Below are 20,335 nucleotides of genomic sequence, written 5' to 3' on the forward strand. Positions count from 1 at the left end.
GAATGTGGAATGGAATGCAATGGATAGTGGAATGGAATGGAATGGAATGTGGAGTGGAATGTGGAATGGAATCGAATGGAGTGTGAAATGGAATGTGAAATGGAATGAAATGGAATCGAACATGGAATGGAACACTGAATGGTATGTGGAATGGAATGGAACGGAACGGAATGGAATGTGGAATGGATTGGAATGGAATGAAATGGAAAGTGGAATGCAATGCAATGGAATGCAATGTGGAATGGAATGGAATGGAACTTGGTGTTTAATGTGGAATGGGATGGAATGGATCGTGGAATGGTATATGAAATGGAATGGAATAAAATGTGGAATGGAACGTGGAATGTAAAGTGGAATGGAATGTGGAGTGGAACGTGGAATGGAATGTGGAATGGAAAGGAATGGAATGTGGAATTGAATGGAATGGAATGTTTAATGGAATGGAATGGAATGGTTTGTAATGTGGAATGGAAAGGAAAGGAATGTGGAATGGAATGTGGAATGGAAAATGGAATGAAACAGAATGGAATGTGGAATGGAATATGAAATGGAATGTGGAATGGAATATTAAATGGAATGGAAGTGAATGTGGAGTGGAATGGAAGGGAATGGAATGGAATGTGGAATGGAATGAGGATTGGAACGGGTAATGGAATGGAATAGAACATGGAATGGAACACGGAAAGCAACGTGGAGTGGAGTACGGAATGGAAAGTGGAATCGAATGGAATGGAACGTGGAATGAATGGAACATGAAATCTAAAGAAATGGAACGTGGAATGGAAAGGAATGGAAAGTGGAATGGAATTGAAAGGAAAGTGGAAAGAAATGGAACTTGGAATAGAATGGAGTGGAACGTGGAATGGAAAGTGGAACGGAATGGAATGGAAAGTGGAATGGAATGGAATGGAAGGTGGAATGGAATGTGGAATGGAAAGGACTGGAATGCGGAATGTAGTGTGGAATGCAATGGAATGGAAAGTGGAATGGAATTTAATGGAATGTGCAATGCAATGTGGAATGGAACGCAATGGAATGTGGAATGGAAAGTGGAATGTAATGGAATGGAATATGGAAGGGAGTGGAATGGAATGCAATGTGGAAAGGAAACTGCAATGGAATGGAATGGAAAGTGGAATTGAACGTTTAATGGAATGGAAAGGAATGTGGAATGGAATGGAATGGAATGTGGAATGGAATGGAATGGAATGTGGAATGGAAAGGAATGGGAATTTGCATGGAAGGGAATGGAATGGAAAGGAATGTGGAATGGAATTGAATGTGGAATGGATTGGAATGTGGAATGGGTTGAAATGGAATGTGGAATATAATGGAATGGTATGTGGAAAGGAATGGAAAGGAATGTGGAATGGAATGAAATGGAATATGGAAAGAAACGTAGAATGGAATGGAACGTTATGGAATGGAATATGGAATGCAATGGAATGGAATGTGGAAAGGAATGGAATTCAATTGAATGTGAAATGGAAATTGAAAGGAATGTGGAATGGAATGCAAAGGAATGTGGAATAGAATGGAATGGAATGTGGTATGGAATGTGGAATGGAATGGACAGGAATGTGTAAAGGAATGGAATGCGGAATGGACTGGAATGGAATATGGGACGTAATGGAATAGAATGGAATGGAATGTGAAATGCAATTAAATGGAATGGAATGGAAGGTGTAACAGAGTGGAATGGAATGTGTAATGGAATGTGTAATGGAATGTGTAATGGAATGGAATGCAATGTGGAATGGAATGGAATGGAATGTTGAATGGAAAGTGGAATGGGATATGGAATGGAAAGCAATGGAATGTGGAATGCAATGGAATTGAATGGTGTGTGAGATGGAATGGAAAGGAATGTGGAATGGAAATGTATGGAATTTGGAATGCAATGGAATGGAATATGGAATGCAATGTGGATTGGTATGGAATGGAATATGGAATGGAATGTAAAATGGAATGGAATGGGAAACAGAAGGCAATGTGGAATAGAATGCAATGGAATGAAAGTTGAAATGTTATGGAATGGAAAGGAATGGAATGTGGAACGGAATAGAATGGGATGTGGAAGGCAATGTGGAATGGAATGGAACAGAACGGAATGCATTGTGAAGTGGAATGGAATGGAATGGAATGGAATGTGGAATGGTATGTAATGGGATGTGGAATAGAAAGGAAAGGAATGTAGAATGGAATTTAATGAAATTTGGAACGGAATGGAATGGAATTGGGAATGGAATGGAATGGAATGGAATGTGGAACTGAATGGAATGGAATTTGCAACGGAAGGCAAATGAATGGAATGGAATGTGAAGTGGAATGCAATGGAATGCAGAATGGAAGAGAATGGAATGGAATGATAAGTGGAATGGTATGGAATGCAACATGTAATGGAATGTGGAAAGGAAGGGAATGCTATGTGGAATGGAACGTGGAATGCAATGGAATGGAATGTGCACTGGAATGGAATGGGCTTTTAAATGGAATGAGCAATGGAACTTGGAACAGAATGAAATGGAATTTTGTAATGTAAACGAATGGAATGTGGAGTGAAATGGAATGGAATGGAATGTGGAAGGGAATGGAATGCAATCTAGAATTGAATGGAATGTGGAATGGAATCAAATGGAATGGAATGTGAAATGGAATGGAATGGAATGCAATGTGGAAAGGAATGGAATGAAAAGTTATGAAATGTGCAATGAAATGGGATGCAATGTGGAATGGAATGGTACGGAATGTGGAATGGAATGTGGAATAGAATGGAATGGGATGTAGAAAGGATTGTAATGGAATGTGGAATGGAATGCAAAGGAATGTGTAATGAAACGGAATGGAATGGAATGGAATGTGGAATGCAAAGGAATGGAATGGAATGGAATGTGGAATGCAATGGAGTCGAATGCAATGAAATGTGGAATGTAAAGGAATGGAATGTGGAATGGAACTTGTAATGGAATATGGAATGGAATGTGGAATGAAATGGAATGTACTGTGGTATGGAATGGAATGCAATGGAATGTGAAAAGGAATGGAATGGAATGTGGAATGGAATGGAATGGACTGTGGAATGCAATGAAATGTAATAGAATAGAATGTAGAATGGAATGGAATGCAATGTGGAATGCAATGGAAAGGAATGGAATGTGAAACGGAATGGAAAGGAATGTGGGATGGAATTGAATGGAATGTGGAATGGAATGGAATGGGGAATTCAAGGTGGAATGGAATTGAATGGAATTTGGAATGGAAAGGAATGGAATGTGAAATGCAGTCTGCAATGGAATGGAATGAAATGTGCAATGGAATGTGGAATTTAATGGAATGGAATGTGGAATGGAAAGAAATAGAATGGAATGTGGAATGGAATGGAATTTAATGGAATGAAATGGAGTGTGGAATGGAATGGAATGCATTGTGGAATGTAATGGAAAGTAATGTGGAATGGAATGTGGAATGCAATCTGTAATGGAATGGAATGAATGTGGAATGGAATATTGAATGGAATGGAATGGAATGTGGAATGGAATAGAATGGAATGTGGAATGGAATGTGTTAGGGAACGTGGAATGAAATTGAAAGATGTATGGAATGGAATGGAATGGAAAGGAATGTGGAATGGAATAGAATGCAATGTGGAATGGGATGAAATGGAAAGCGGGTTGGAATGTGCAATGGATTGGATCGGATTTGAATGGAATGTGGAACAGAATAGAATGAAATGGAATTTGAAACGGAAATAGAATGGAATGTTTAATGGAATGGAATGCAACGTGTACTGGAATGGAATGGAATGTGGAATGGAATGGAATGCAATGTGGAATGGAAGGTGGAATGGAATGGAATGGAATGTGGAATGCAATTGAATGGAATGTGGAATGGAATGGAATGGAATGTGGAATGGAATGGAATGGAATGTGGAATCGAATGGAATGGAATGTGGAATGAAATAGAATGTAACATTGTAATGAAGTGGAATGTAATGGAAAGGAATGCGGAATGGTATGTGGAATGGAATGGAATGCAACGTGGAATGGAATGCAATGTGGAATGGAATGAAAAGAAATGGAATGTGGAATAAAATGGAATGTAATGGCAAATGGAATGGAATGGGATGGATTATAATGTGGAATGGAATGTGAAATGCAATACAATGGAATGTGGAAAGGAACGTGGAATTGAATGTAATGGAACGGGGAATGTAAAGGAATGGAAAGTGAAATCTAACGTGGAATGGAATGCAATGGAATGTGAAATGGAATGGAATGTAACGTGGAATGGAATGGAACGGAACGTGGAATGGAATGTTCTGGAATGTGGAATGGAATGGAATGGCATGGAATGTGGAATGGAATGTGGAAGGTAATGGCATGGAATGTGGAATGGAATGGAATGCCGAATGGAAAGAGGAATGGAATGGAGTAGAACGTAGAATGGAATGAAATGTGGAATGGAAGGGAATGAAATATGGAAGGGAATGTGGAATGTTATGGAAAGGAATGTGGAATGGAATAGAATGGTATCTGGAATAGAATGTTGAATGGAACGGTATGGAATGTGGAATGGAATGGAATAGAACGTAGATTGGAAAGTGTAATGGAACGTGGAATGGAACGTGAAGTGGAACCTGCAATGAAATGCGGAATGGAATGGAATGGAATGTGGAATATAATGTGGAATGGAAAGGAATTGAATGGAATGGAATGCAGAATGGAAACTGGAATGGAAGGGAATGGAACGGAATTATAAATGGAATGGAATTGAATGTGGAATGCATTGGAACGGAATGCAATGGAATGTGGAATGGAAACGAATGGAATGTTGAATGGAATATGAAATGGAATGTAATGGATCGTGGAATGCAACGTGGAATGGAATGTGGATTGGAAGGTGGAATGGTACTTGGAAAGGAATGCAATGCAACGTGGAATGAAATGCAATTGAAAGTGGAATGGAATCGAATTGAATGTGCAATGGAATTGAACGGAATGTGGAATGGAATGTGGAATGGAATGGAATGGAATTTGGAATGGAATGTGGATTGGAATGGAATGGAATGTGGAATGCTATGAAATGGAATTTGTAATAGGATGTGGAATGGAATGGAATGGAATGTGGACTGGAATGTGGAAGGGAATGGAATGGAATCTGGAATGCAATGGAATGGAATGGAACGTGGAATGGAATGGAATGGAAAGGAACAGAATGTGTAATGGAATGGAATGGAATGGAATGTGGAATGGAATAGAATGGGATGTGGAAAGCAATGGATGGGAATGTGGGAAGTAATGTGGAATGCAATGGATTGCAATGCGGAAAGGAATGGAATGGCATGGAACGGAATGTGGAATGGTATGGAACGGAATGGAATGTGAAGTGCAAATAGAATGGAATGTTTAATGGAATGGAATGGAATGTGGACTGGAATGGAATGGAGTGTGGAATGGAATGGGATGGAACGTGGAATGGAATGGAAATGAATGTGGATTGGGATGTGGAAAGCACTGTGTAACGGAATGGAATGGAATGTGTACTGGAATGAGGAATGAAACGTCGAATGTAATGGAATGGAAAGTGGAATGGAACTTGGAATGTAATGTGGAAAGGAATGTGGAATGGAATGGAATGTGGAATGGAAAGAAAAGGAATGTGGATTGGAAAGTTAAATGGAATGGAATGGAATGGAATATGGAATAGAATGCGGAATGGAATCTGGGATAGAAACGATTGGAACGGAAGATGGAATTGATCGTGGAATGCAATGGAATGGAATGAGGAATGGAATGGAATGGAATGTGGAATTGGATGGAACGTAATGTGGAATGGAATGTGCAATGAAGTGGAATGGAATGTGGAATGGGATGGAACATAATGTGGAATGGGATGTGGAATGGAATGGAATGGAACGTGGAATGGAACATGTAATGGAACGCGCAGAGGAAAGTGGAATGGAACAAGGAACGGAATGACTAATGGAATGTAATGTAATGTGGAATGAAATGCAATTTTCTGGAATGTGGAATGGAATGTGGAATGGAATGTGGAATGGAATGAACAGAAAGTGGAACAGTATGGAATGGAACCTGGAATGGAATGGAATGGAATGGAATGTGCAATGGAAAGGAATGGAAAGTGGAATTGAGTTGAATGGAATGTGGAATGGAATGGAGTGGAATGGAATGTTTAATGGCATGGAATGCAACGTGGAATGGAATGTGGAATGGAATTTGGAATGGAATGTGTAATGGAATGGAATGCGGAATGGAATGTAATGGAATGTGGAATCAAATGGAATGGAATGGAATGAGGAAAGGAATGTGGAATGAAATGTGGAATTGAATGGAATGGAATGTGGAATGGAATGGAATGGAATGTGGAATGGAAGGGGGAATGGAATGTGGAATGGGATGTGGATTGGAATGGCATGGAATTTGGAATGGAATTTAATGGAATGTGGAATGGAATTAATTGGAATGGAATGGAGAATGGGATGTGGAATGGAATGGAACAGAATGTGGAATAGAACGGAATGGAGTGGAATGTGGAAAGGATTGTGAAATGGAGTGGAATAGAAAGTGAAATGAAATGTGGATTGGAATTTGGAAGGGAAAGTTGAATGCAATGTGGAATGGAAAGTGCAATAGAATGCAATGGAACGTGTAATGGAATGTGGAATGGAATGGAATGGAATGTGGAATGGAATCAAATGGAATGCGGAATGGAATGGAATGGAATGTGGGATGGAACGTGGAAAGGAAACTGGAATGGAATGGAATGGAATATGGAACGGAACGTGGAATGTAATTGAATGGACATTGGAATGGATCGTAGAATGGAATGTAGAATGGAATGGAATGGAATGGGGAATGGAATTGAATGAAATGTGGAATGGAAAGCAATGAAATGTGGAATGGAATGGAATGAGGAATGGAATGGAATGGAATATGAAATGCAATGTGGAACGAAATGTGAAACAGAGTGGAAGGCAATGTGGAATGGAATATTGAACGGAATGAGGAATGGAATATGGAATGGAATGTGGAAAGAAATGTGGAATGGAAAGGAATGGAATGTGAAATTGAATGTGGAATGCAATGGAATGAAAAGTGAAATGGAATGCAAAGGAATGTGGAACGTAAGGTAGAACTGAATGTGAAATGGAATGTGGAATGGAATATGGAAAGGAATCTGGAATTTAACGGAATGGAATGTGAAATGGAATGGAATGGAATGTTTAATGGAATGTGGAATGAAATGGAATGGAATGTGGAATGGAATGTGGAAAGGAATGTGGAACGTAACCGAATAGAATGTGGAATGGGATGTGGAATGGAGTGAGGAGTTTAATGTGGAATGGAATGTGGAATGGAATACAGAATGGAATGTGGAAAGGAATGTGCAGTGGAACAGAATGCAATGTGGAATGCAATGTGGAATGGAGTGTGGAATGGAATGTGGTATGGAACGGAATGGAATGTGGAATGGAATGTGGAATTCAATGTGGAATGTAACGTGGAATGCAAATGAACGGAATATGGAATGGAACGTGCAATGGAATGGAATGGAACGTGGAATGGAATGGAACGGAACGATGAATGGAACGTGAAATGGAATATGGAATGGAATGTAGAATGGAAAGCTGAATGGAATGTGCAATGGAATGTGGAATGGAATGTGGAATGGAATAGAATGGAACGTGGCATGGGATTTGGAATGCAAAGTGGAACATAATATGGAATGGAATGGAATGGATTGTGGAATGGATTGTGGAATGAAAAGTCAAATGGAATGGAATGGAACGTGGAATGGAATGGAACGTGGAATGGAATGCGGAATTCAATGGAATGGAACTTTGAACACAATGTGGAATGTAATGTGGAATGGAACATGGAATGTATCGTGCAATGGATTGGAAAGGAAGGTGGAATGGAATGTGGAATGGAACGCTTAATGGAATGGGGAATTGAACTGAATGGAATATGGAATGGAATGTGGAATGGAATGGAAAGGAATGTGGAATGGAATGTGAAATAGAATGTGAAATGGAAGGGAATGGAATGTGTTGTGGAATGTGGAATGGAAAGCGGAATAGAATGTGGAATGGAAAGGAACGGAATGTGGAATGGAATGGAAAGGAATGTAGAATGGAAAATGGAATAGAATGGAATGGAATGTGGAATGGAATTTTTAATGGAATGTGGAAAGCAATGTGTAATGTAATGGAATGGATTGTGGAATGGAATGTGGAATGGAATGTGGAATGGAACGGAATGAGTTGTGGAATGGAATGTGGAATGGAACGGAATGGGTTGTGGAATGGAATGTGGAATTCAATGAGGAATGGAACGCGGAATGCAAAGGAATGGAATGTGAAATGGAAAGTTGAAAGGGTGAGAATGGAAAGTGGAATGGAATGGAATGGAACGATGAATGGAATGAGGAAAGGAATGCGGATTGGAAAGTGGAATGGAAAGTGGAATGGGTTGGAATGGAACATGGAATGGGATGTAGAATTGAATAGAATGGAACGTGAAATAGAATGGAATGGAATGTGAAATGGAATGGAATGGAATGAGGAATGGAATGTGGAATGGAAAGGAATTGATTGTGGCCTGGAATTTGGAATGGAATGTGGAATGGAATGGAATGGAATTGAATGTAGAAAGGAATGGAATGGAAAGTGGAATGGAATGTACAAGGTAATGGAATAGAATGTGGAATTGAATGTTGAATGGAATTGAATGGAATGAAAAGTGGAATGGAATAGAGTGGAATGTGGAATTGTATGTGGAATGGAATGGAATGGAATGTGCTATGAAATGGAATGGAATGTGGTAAGGAATGGAATGGAATCTGGAATGGAATGTAATGGAATGTGGAATGATATTGAATGGAATGTGGAATGAAGTGGAAAGGAATGTGGTATGAAATTGAATGGAATTGAAAGGAATGTGGAATGGAATGGAATGGAATATGGAATGGATTGTGGAATGGAATGGAATGGAATGTGGCATGGAATGTGGAATGGAAATTAATGGATTGTGGAATGGAATGTGGAATGGAATGTGGAATGGAGTGGAATGGAATGTAGAATGGAATATGCAATGGAATGGATAGTAATGTGGAATGGAATGTGGAATTGAAAGGGTAATGGAATGGAGTGGAACATGGAATGGTACACGGAATGGAATGGAATGGAACTTTGAGGGCAATGTGGAATGGAATGTGGAATGGAACGTGGAGTGGAACGTGGAATGGATTGGAGTGGAACGTGGAATGGATTGGAATGGAACGTGGAATGAAATGTGGATTGGAATGTGGAAGAGAATATGGAATGGAATGTGGAAAGGAATGTGGAATGGAATGTGCATTGGAACGAGGAATGGAACCTGGAATGGAATGGAATGGAACGTAGAATGCAATGTGGAATGGAATTGAATGGAATGTGGAATGGAGTGCAACGGAATGTGGAATGGAATGGAAGGGAATGTGGAATGGAATATGGAATGGAATGTGGAATGGAATATGGAATTGAATGAATTGGAATGTGGAATGGAATGGGGCATGGAATTGAATGGAATATGGAATTGAATGTGGAATGGTATGGAATGGAATGTGGAATGGAAGAGAATGGAATGTGGAATAGAATTGGGAAAGGAATGGGAAATGGAATCTGGAATGGAATGGAATGGAATGGAATGGAATGTAGAATGAAATATGTAATGTAATGTAATGGAATGTTGAATGGAATGTGGAATGCAATTTGGAATGGAATGGAATGGAATGTGGAATGGAAATTGGAATGGAATGGAGTGGAAAGGAATGGAATTTTTAATGCAATATGGAAAGGAATATGGAATGGAATGTGGAATGGAACGGAATGGAATGTGGAATGGAATGTGGAATTCAATGTGGAATGGAACGTGGAATGCAAATGAATGGAATGTGGAATGGAATGTGCAATGGAATGGAATGGAACGTGGAATGGAATGTCACGGAACGATGAATGGAATGTGAAATGGAATGTGTAATGGAACTCAAATGGAAAGCGAAATGGATTGGAATGCAACGTGGAATGGAATGTGGAATGGAATGGAATGGAATGTGGAATGCAATGGAATGGAACGTGCAAAGTAATGTGAAATGGAATGGGTAATGGAATGGAATGGAACGTGGCATGAGATTTGGAATGGAATGTGGAATATAATATGGAATGGAATGGAATGGAATGTGGAATGGAATGGAATGGATCATGGAGTAGAGTGGAATGGAAGTTTGAATGGAATGGAATGGAATGGAATGTAGAATGCAATGGAATGGAAAGTGGAATGGAATGTGGAATGGAATGAAATGGAATGCGGAATGAAATGGAATCGAATGTGGAAAGGAATGGAATGGAATGTGGAATGGAATGGAATGTAATGTGGAATGGAATTGAAATGAAAGTGGATTGAAATTGAAGGGAATTAGGATTGAAATTGAATGGATTGGAATGGAATGTGGAATGGAATGTGGAATGGAATGGAATGGAATGTGGAAGGCATTGTTTAATGGAATGGAATGGAATGTGAAATGGAATGTGGAATGGAAAGGAATGGAATGTGGAATGGAAGGCGGAATGAAATGTGGAATGCAATGGAATGGAATGTAGAATGGAATATGCAATGAAATGGAATGCAAAGTGGAATGGAATGTGGAATGCAATGTTGAATGCAATGTGCAATGGCATGGAAAGGACTGAAGAATGGAATGTTGAATGGAACGGAATAAAATGGATTTGAATGTGGAATGGAATGTGGAATGGAATGTTGAATGAAATGTGGTATGGAACGGAACGGAATGTGGAGTGGGATGTGGAATTGAATGTGGAATGATACATGGAATAAAAAGGAAAGGAATGTGGAAAGGAAAGTCGAACAGAAAGGAATGGAACATGGAATGGAACGCGGAATTAAATGGATTGGAATGTTGAGTGCAATGTGGAATGTAATGTGGAATGGAACTTGGAATGGAACGTGGAATGGATTGGAATGGAACTTGGAATGAAATGTGGAAATGAAGGTGGAATGTAACGTGGAATGGAATGGGTAATTGAATTGAATGGAATACGGAATGGAATGTGGAATGGAATGGAATATAATGTGGAGTGGAATGTGGAAGAGAATGTGGAATGGAATGGAATGGAATGGAATGTGTCAAGGAATGTGTAATGGAATCTGGAATAGAATGTGGAATGGAATGGAATGGAATGTGGAATGGAATGGAATGGAATGTAAAATGGAAAATGGAATGGAATGGAATGTAATGAGGAATGGAATTTGGAATGGAATGTGGAATGCAATGTGGAATGGAGTGGAATGGAATGTAGAATGGGATGGAATGGAATGTGGAATCAAATGTGGAATGGAATGTGTAATGGAACGGAATGGATTGTGGAATGGAATGTAAAACTCAATGAGGAATGGAACGTGGAATACAAAGGAATGGAATGTGAAATGGAAAGTTGAATGGGTGAGAATGGAACGTGGAATGGAATGGAATGGAACGATTTATGGAATGAGGAATGGAATGTGGATTGGAACATGTAATGGAAGGTGCAATGGGTTTTAAAAGAACGTGGAATGGGTTGGAAAGGAAAATGGAATGGAATGTGGAACGGAATGCATTGGAAAGAGGAATGGAAAGGAATGGAATGTGGAATGGAATAGAATTGATTGTGGCATGGAATTTGGAATGGAATTTGGAATGGAATTGAATGGATACTGCAATGGAATGGAATGGAATGTGGAAAGGAATGGAATGGAACGTGGAATGGAATGTGGAATGGAATGGTGAGATCAAGGGAATGGAATGTGGAATGCAATGGAATGGAATGGAATGGAATGTGGAAGGGAATGGAATGGAATGGAATGTGGAATGGAATGGAATGGAATGGAATGGAATGTGGAATGGAATGGAATGGAAAGTGGAATGGAATGTGGAATAGAATGGTGAGATGAAGGGAATGGAATGTGGAATGCAATGGAATGGAATGGAATGTGGAATGGAAAGAAATGGAAAGGAATATGGAATGGAATGGAATGGAAAGTGGAATGGAATGTGGAATAGAATGGGGAGATGAAGGGAATGGAATGTGGAATGCAATGGAATGGAATGGAATGTGGAATGGAATGGAATGGAATGGAATGTGGAATTTAAGGGAATGGAATATGGAATGGAATGTGGAATGGACGGGAATGGAATATGGAATGAAATGTGGAATGGAATTTAATGGAATGTGGAATAGAACGTGTAACGGAATGGAATGGAATGGAATGGTTTGTGGAATGGAACGGAAAGCAATGTGAAATGGAATGCAATGTGGAATGGAACAGAATGGAATGGGACATGGAATGGAGTGGAAAGTGGAATGGAATCGAATGTGGAATGGAATGTGTAATGGATGGAATGTTTTGGAATGTGGAATGGAATCTTGAGTTGAATGGAATGGAACATGGAATGCAATGGAATGGAATGGAATGTGGAATGGAATGGAAGGGAATGGAATGTGGAATGGTATGGAATGGAATATGGAATGAAATTAGGAATGCAATAGAATTGAATGGAATGGAATAGAATGAGGAACAGAATGTGTAACGGAATGGAATGGAATGGAACGGAATGTTGAATGGAATGGAAAGGAGTGTGAAATTTAATGTAATGTGGAATGGAAAGGAATGGAATGGAATGTGGAATGGAATGCAAAGTGGAATGGAATGCAATGTGGAATGGAATGTGGAATGGATGGAATGGAATGGAATAAGGAATGGAATGGAATGAAATGTGGAATGGAATGTATTGGAATGTGGAATGTAATTGAATGTGGAATGGAATGGAATGGAATGTGGAATGGAAACGAATGCTATGTGACCTGGAATGAAATGGAATGTGGAATGGAATGGAGTGGAAAGTGGCATGGAATGGAATGGAGTGTTGAATTTAAAGCAATGGACTGTGGAATGGAATGGAATGGAATGTGGAATGGAAAGAAATGGAATGTGGAATGGAATGGAATTGAATTAGGAGTAGAATGGAATGAAATGGAATGTGGAATAGAATGTGGAGAGGAATGGAATGGAATGGAATGGAATGTGGAATGCAAATGAATGGAATGGAATGAGGAATGGAATGGCATGCGGAATGGAACGAGAAATGGAATGCAATGGATTGGAATGGAATGGGGAATGCAATGGAATGGAATGAAATGTGGAATGTAATGGAATGGAATGTGGAATGGAATGGAATGTGATGTGGAATTGAATAGAATGGAATGGAATGGAATGGAATGTGGAAAGGAATGGAATGGAATGGAATGAAATGTGTCATTGAATGGAATGAAATGTGGAACGGAATGGAACGGAATGTGGATTTTAATGGAATTGAATGTGGAATGGAAAGGAAGGGAATGGAATGCGGAATGGTATGAAATGCAATGTGGAATGTAATGGAATGGAATGGAATGGAAAGCGGAATGGAATGGAATGCAATGTGGAATGGAATGGAATGCATCACAGAATGTAATCTGGAATGGAATTGAATTAAATGGAGCGTGGAATTGAAAGCAATGGAATATGGAATGGTATGGAATGGAATGGAATGTGGAATGGAATGCAATGGAAAGGAGTGGAATGTGTAATGGAATGGAATTGAAGGTGGAATGGAATGGGGAATGGAATTGAATGGAATGGAATGAGGAATGGAATGGAATGGAATTTGGAATGGAACGGAATTGAATGGAAATTGGAATGGAATGGAATTGAATGAATGGTGAAATGGAATGGAATGTGGATTGGAATTTATAATGGAATAGAATGGAATTGAAAGTGGAATGAAATGGAATGTGGAATGGAATTGAATGGAAAGTGGAGTGGAATGGAATGAAAAGTGGAATGGAATGGAATGGAAAGTGGAATGGAATGGAACGGAATATGGAATGGAAAGGAATAGAATTTGGAATGGAATGGAATGGAATGTGGAATGGAATGCAATGTGGATTGGAATGTGGAATGGAATGTGTAATTGAATGGAATGGAATGGAGTGTGGAATGGAATGGAATGTGGAATGCAATGGAATGGAAGGCGGAACTGAGTTGAATGGAATGTGGAATTCAATGGAATGAAATTTGTGGTGGAATGGAATTCAGTGTGAAATGGAATGGAATGCGGAATGCAATGGAATGGAATGTAATGGAATATGGAATGGAATGGAACGGAATGTGGAATGGAATGGAAGGGAAAGTCGAATATAATTTGGAATGGAATGGAAAGGAATTCAGAATGGAATGGAAAGGAATGTTGTGGAAAAGAACGTGGAATGGAACGTGCAAAGTAACGTGGAATGGAATGCGGAACGGAATGGGTTGCAATGTGAAATGGAATGTGAAAAGGAATGGAATGGAATGTGGAATGGAATGTGAAATGGACTGGAATGGATCGTGGAATGAAATGGAATGGAATGTTTAATGGAATGGAATTGAATCGAATGCAATGTGGAATGGAATGGAATGGAACGTGGAACGGAATGGAATGGAATGTAGAATGGAATGTGGAATGGAATGTAGGATGAAATGTGGAGTGGAATGGGATCTAATGTGGAATGGAATCTGGTTGTAACGGAACGGAATGGAATGAGGAATGGAATGGAACGGAATGGAATTTGGAATGGAATGGAATTGAATGGAATGGAATGTGGGTCGGAATGGAATGAAATGTGGAATAGAATGGAAAGAAATGCAATGAGTAATGAAATGTGGAATGTAATGGAATGGAATGTGGATTGGAATGGAAAGGAATGTGGAATGGAAAGTGCAATGGAATGTGGAATGGAATAGAATGGAATGTATAATACAATGTGGAATAGAATGTGGAATGGAATGGAATGTGGAATGGAATGTAAGGGAAAGTTTAAATGGAATGGAATGGAATGCGGAGAGGAATGGCATGCAATGTGGGATGCAGTGGAATGGAACGTGGAAAGGAATGGAATCCAATGCGGAAAGGAATGGATTGAAATGTGGAATGTAATGGAATGGAATGTGGAATGTAACGCAAGGCAAATTGGAATGGAATATGGAATGGAATGGAATGTAATATGGAATTGAGTGGAATAGAATGTGGAATGTAATGTGGAATGGAATGTAATGGAATGTGCAATGGAACGGAATTGAATGTGGAATAGAATGTGCATTCGTTTGTGGAATAGAATGTGGAATGGAATGGAATGGATTTTGCAATGGAACGTGGAATGGAATTGAATGGAACGTGGAATGGAACTTGGAATGGAACTTGGAATGGAAAGTGGAATGTAATGTGGAATGGAAAGGAATGGAATGTGGAATAGAATGGAATGGAATGTGGAATGAAATGGATTCGAATGTGGCATGGATTGGAATGGAATGTCGAATATAATATGGAATGGAATGGAATGGAAAAGAATTCAGAATGGAATAGAATGGAATGGAATGGAATTGACAGTGGAATGTAATGGAATGGAATATGGAATGGAACGTGGAATGGAACGTAAAATGGAATGTGGAATGGAATGGAAAGGAATCTGGAATGGAAGGGAATGGAAACTGGAATGGAATAGAATGGATAAGATTGGAATGTGGAATGGAATGGAATGGAATGTAGAATGTAAAGGATTGGAATGTGGAATGGAACGGAGTTTTATGGAATGTGGAATGAAAGGAATGGAATGTGGAATCGAATGGAATGTTATGTAATGTAGAATGGAATAGAATGGAATGGAATGTGGAATGCATTGGCATGCAATGACGAATGGAATGGTATTGTTTGTGGAATTCAATGGAATGCAATGGAATGTGGAATAGAATGGAATGGAATGGATTGTGGAATGGCAGAGAATGGAATGGAATCGAAAGTGGAACTGAATGTTATGGTAAGTGGAATGCAATGGAATGGAATGTGGAATGGAATGTAATGTGAAATGGATTGTGGAATGGAATGGAAAGGAATGTGGAAAGGAAGGGAATGGAATGTGGAATGGAATGGAATGGAACGGATTTGAATGTGGAATGGAATGGAATGGAATGGAGAATGGAAAGGAATGGAATGTGGAATGGAATGGAATGTTATTGAATGTGGAATGGAAAGGAATGGAAGGTGGGATGGAATGGAACGGATTGGAATGTGGAATGGAAAGGAATGGAATGTGGAATAGAATGGAATGGTATGGAATGTGGAATGGAATGTAATGGAATGGAATGTGGAAGGGAATGGAATGGAAGGAGGAATGGAATGCAAAGGAATGTGGAATTTAATGGAGTGGAATGGAATTTGGAATGGAATGGAATGGAATGTGGAATAGAATGGAATGGTATGGAATGTGGAATGGACTGGAATGGAATGGAATGTTATGTGGAATGTAATAGAATGGAATGTGGAATGGAATGGATTGGATTGTGGAATTGTGGAATGGAATGGAATGGAATGTGGATTGGAATGGAATGGAATATGAATGCGGAATGGAATGGAATGTAATGTGGAATGGAATTGAATGGAATGTGACATGGAAAGGAATGTGGAATGGAATGGAATGGAATGTGTTGTGGAAAGGAATGCGATGTGGTTGGAATGTGGAATGGAATGAAATGGCATGTGGAATGGATTATCATTCCATTACATTTTCCTTTACTCATTCCATTCCATTCCATTCCACATTCCTTTCAATTCCATTCCACATTCTATTCCACTGCATTCCACATTCTATTCCAGATTGCATGCCATTCCATTCCACCTTGCATTCCATTCCACATTGCATTCCGTTGCATTCCGCATTCCATTCCATACCACGTTCCATTCCATATTCCATTCCACATTCCATTCCACGTTCCGTTCCACATTCCATTCCATTCCATTCCAGATACCATTCCACATTCCATTCAATTCCACTCCACATTCGATTCCACGTTCCATTCCACATTCCATTCGATTCCATTCCATTCCACATTCCATTAAATTCCATTCCAATCCATTCCACATTCCATTAAACATTCCATTCCATTCCACATTCCGTTACATTCTATTACACATTCCATTCTATTCCATTCCAATCCATTCCACTTTCCATTGCATTCCTTTCCACATTCCATTCCATTCCATTCCACAATGAATTCCATTATATTCCAAATTCTATTTCATTCCATTCCACATTCCATTCCATTCCTTTCCACGTTCCATTCCATTCAATTCCATTTTCCATTCCATTCCATTCGACGTTCCATTCCACATTCCATTCCACATGCCATTCCATTCCATTCCACTTTCCATTACATTCCAGTCCACATTCCATTCCTTTCAATTTTACATTCCATTTCATTGAATACCTTTCCATTCCATATTCCATTCCACATTCGTTTCCACGTTCCATTCTACATTCTGTTCCATTCCATTCAACATACCATTCCACATACCACTGTATTCCATTCCACATTCCATTCCACGTTCCATTCCACATACCAATCCATTCCATTCCACATCCCATTCCATTCCAATCCACATTCCACTCCCTTCCATTCCAAATTTCATTCCACATTCCATTCAATTCCATTCAACATTCCATTCCATTCCACATTCCATTCAATTCTATTCCACATTCCATACCACTTTAAATTCCATTCCATTACACATTCCATTCCACAATCCATTCCATTCCACATTGTTTCCATTGAATTCCACATTCCATTCCAAATTCCATTTCATTAAATTTCATTCCACATTCCATTCCATTCCATTCCACATTCCGTTCCACATTCCATTCCATTTAATTCCACATTCCATGCCACATTCCATTCCATTCCTCATTCCATTCCATTCCATTCCACGTTCAATTCCATTCCATTCCACATTCCCTTACATTCCATTCCAGACAGCATTCCATTCTTTTCCATAATCTATTGCATCCATTCCACATTCCATTCCATTCCACATTCCATTCCATTCCATTAAACGTTACATTCCACTTTCCGTTCCTCGTTCCGTAGCATTCCATTCTGCATTACATTCCACTCCATCCCACATTCCAGTCCATTTCATTCCACATTCCATTCCATTCCACATTCCATTCCATTCCATTCCACTTTGCGTTCCATTCCGTTCCACATGCCATTCCACCTTCCATTCCATTGCGCGTACAATTCCGCGTTACATTCCACTTTCCATTCCAGGTTCCGTTCCACATTCCATTGCATTCCATTCCATTCCTCATACTATTCCACATTCCATTCCACATTCCATTCCATATTGCATTTCATTTTTCATTCCGTTCCATACCACATACCAATCCATTCCATTCCACATTAAGTTCCAAATCCATTCGAAATTCCATTCCACATTCCATTACATTCCATACCAATCCATTCCACATCCCATTCCATTCCATTCCACATTCCATTCCACATTCCATTCCACATTCCATTTTACATTCCTTCCCATTTCATTCCACATTCCATTCCACATTCCACTCCATTCCACATTCCATTCCATTCCATTCCATATTCAATTCCATTCCATTCCACAATCCCTTACATTCCATTCCGGACAGCATTCCATTCTCTTCCATATTAAATTGCATTCCATTCCACATTCCATTCCATTCCACATTCCATTTCATTCCATTAAACGTTACATTACACTTTCCATTCCTCGTTCCATAGCATTCCATTCCGCATTCCGTTCCATTCCATTCCACATTCCAATCCATTTCATTCCACATTCCATTCCATTCCACATTGCGTTCCGTTCCATTCCATATATCATTGCACATTCCATTCCATTGCACATACCATTCCACATTACATTCCACTTTCCATTCCACGTTCCGTTCCAAATTCCATTCCATTCCATTAAACATACCATTCCACATTCCACTCCACTGAATTCCACTCCACTCCAAATTCCATTCCATTCCATTCCACAATCCATTCCAATCCATTCCATTCCACATTCCAGTCCATTCCATTCCACCTTCCATTCCATTCCATTCCATTCCACATTCCGTTCGACTCAATTCCACATTCCATTCCGTTTCATTCCACATTTCATTACACATTCCATTAGATTCAACTCCACATTCCATTCCATTTCATTCCACATTCCATTCCATTCCATTCCACATTCCAGTCCATTCCATTACAAATTCCATTCCCTTCTATTCCACTTTGCATTCCACATTCCATTCGATTCAGTTCCACATTCCATTCCATTCAATTTCACATACCATTCCACATACCATTCCACATTCCATTCCATTCCATTCCACATTCAATTCCATTCCTCCATTCCACCTTCCATTCCATTCCTCCATTCCACCTTCCATTCCATTCCTCCATTCCACCTTCCATTCCATTCAATTTCACTTTCCATTCCACAGTCCCTTCCATTCCATTCCTTATTCCATTCCACATTACATTTTATTCCACGTTCTATTCTTTTCCATGCCATTCAATTCCGCATTCCATTCCATTGCATTCCACATTCCCTTCCACATTCCATTCCAGTCCATTCCACATTCCATTCCACATTGCATTCCATTCCATTCCACTTTCCATTGCCTTCCAGTCCACATTCCATTCCATTCAATTCCACATTCCATTTCATTGCATACCATTCCATTCCACATTCCAATCCACATTTCATTCCACGTTCCATTCTACATTCCTTTCCATTCCATTCCACACACCATTCCACATTCCATTCAATTCCATTCCGCATTTCATTCCACGTTCCATTCCACATACCAATCCATTCCAATCCACAACCCATTCCATTCCAATCCACATTCCATTCCATTCCATTCCACATTTCATTCAACATTGCATTCAATTCCATTCCACATTCCATTGCATTCTATTCCACATTCCATAACACTTTCCATTCCATTCCATTCCACATTCCATTCCATTCCACATTCTCTCCATTCCATTCCATTCCACATTCTTTCCATTCCATTACACATTACATATTCCATTCCTTTCCATTCTACATTCCATTACATTCCATACCACAATTCATTCCATTCTATTACCCCTTCCATTCCACATTCCATACATTCCATTCCATTCCATTCCACGTTCCATTCCATTCCATTCCACATTCCATTCCATTCCATTCCACATTGCATTGCATTCCATTCCTTTGCGTTCCACATTTCATTCCACATTCCTTTCAATTTCACGTTGCATTCCACTTTCCACTCCATTTCATTACACCTTCCATTCCACATTTCATTCCATTCCATTCAACTTTCCATATCACGTTCCATTCC

This window comes from Pongo pygmaeus, chromosome Y, assembly GCF_028885625.2.
Source record: "Pongo pygmaeus isolate AG05252 chromosome Y, NHGRI_mPonPyg2-v2.0_pri, whole genome shotgun sequence".
In the NCBI taxonomy this organism is placed as follows: domain Eukaryota; kingdom Metazoa; phylum Chordata; class Mammalia; order Primates; family Hominidae; genus Pongo; species Pongo pygmaeus.